Source organism: Adiantum capillus-veneris, chromosome 1, assembly GCF_014529385.1.
Source record: "Adiantum capillus-veneris isolate H3 chromosome 1, ASM1452938v2, whole genome shotgun sequence".
Classification (NCBI taxonomy): Eukaryota; Viridiplantae; Streptophyta; class Polypodiopsida; order Polypodiales; family Pteridaceae; genus Adiantum; species Adiantum capillus-veneris.
Window position 1 is genome coordinate 52,196,774 of NC_140931.1, and position 1,751 is coordinate 52,198,524.

Below are 1,751 nucleotides of genomic sequence, written 5' to 3' on the forward strand. Positions count from 1 at the left end.
AATTTGTTCACCAGTTTCAAGAATTCCTTTCATCCATTTTTAAGAGAGGACCTGCAAAGGATATGTACGAGATCATAAAAATATTAATCACTTGTACTCTACCCTTGGAGGGGGGGAGCACATACTCCCACTAATGCATCTTGCTTTGCACTTTGTCCAAGACCCACAAGAACCTCTGCTTGTTGGTGATGTTGACCCCAAGTGGGGCCGCTAGATGGCGGAATGCCTTTCCTTTAGAGACGACCTCTCCTAACCATTCAGATGGGTCGAACAAGTGACTCTCTAATAGCAAGCTCAATCTTGATTCTTCAATATTGCACTTTGACCTTGAGCTGGTGGAAAACATTTGAACGATCCCCAAAGCCATAGTAAGGTAGACTTAAAGCATGCCATGAATTACTTTATGTTTCAAAAAAGATATAAGGATAATATAAACATATTAATGTGGGTTTCTCTTCATTGGATTGCCTTTGGAGAGTTTTTGGATGTCATCTCCTACATCCTTCTACAGGAGATGTCACTATTGATAGCTATATTAGGACGATGATTTTAATTATTTGGTAACAAAGCATCCAAGATATAATTATCACTACCTTGATGTGGATGCATAGAGAGTATTTACACATGTTTTCACCTTGGAAGGAAAGGAGGAAGGAGAGTGCTACCAAAATTAGGCCTTACTTCTTGTTGTCCACAACAACATATGGGTCACTTACTAGTATTAATTATATACAATAAGTACCTTAAAAATCATACATACGGGCACCAACACAACCCTGCTAGCTGACACTACATATGTGAGTTGCTTTGTATGTACACCTTGCTAGAGCATGATAAAAATCCCACAAAAGGAAAGCATATTCACTATCATTACACTCCACTACATGTACATATATACAAATTACAAAAAGTGGGGTGTTCAAAAAATATGCGCACCATCATAATTTTTGAACGGTATCCTTCTTTTGCAATAAGCTCAAAAAATGCACAACAAAGAAACTTAGCTTCCACATAGAATCAATATCCAACTAAAAAAAAAATGCTAGCTCTAAGAATACAGAAGTTTCACCAAGCCACAAACTAAGGAAATATACTCAAACTCATATTCAAAGCAAACTAGTTCTCCCCAAATAACTAACAATGGTGAAAGCTCTGGCCAAAATCTAGTTGGGTGTTGGCGGCAAAAAATATATGGGACCCTCAATGGCCCCCAACAATAAAGATCTTTCTATGGAAAGTACTTTGGGGGGCCCTTTCAATTGTGGTCAAGATTTTAACCAGAGAGATAGGTTTGAATAGATGCTTAGGGTGCAAAGCGGCCAGTGAGGATCCCCTCCACTTGTTCCAAAATTATCCATCTACAAGAGGCCTAGTGGGAAAATTATGCAAATGGGTACAAAAGACTTGGATGATCCCATTCTTCAAGATGAACTACTCTTGGGAGGCAAGGTGTGGAAGAACCAAGCCATCTTGATTTGCACACAAAGTGTCCGCTTTTGCTACTTCAAACAAACGTGGAAGTCTAGGAACCAGTGTGTCTTTGGAAAAGACCACTCGATGGCTAGCTTCAAAGAGATTACTCAAGAAAGTAGTGAAGCAACCATCGATGTTAGAAAACAGAAGAACTCTGAAGACTGGCGTCAAGAAATATTTTCCCTCTTAACTCTAGCTCCCTCCAGCCAAAAAAATGTGACTCTCTCAGTAGCTATCGTATTTTATGGATTATGTAAACCCACATCCTATATCTGGTC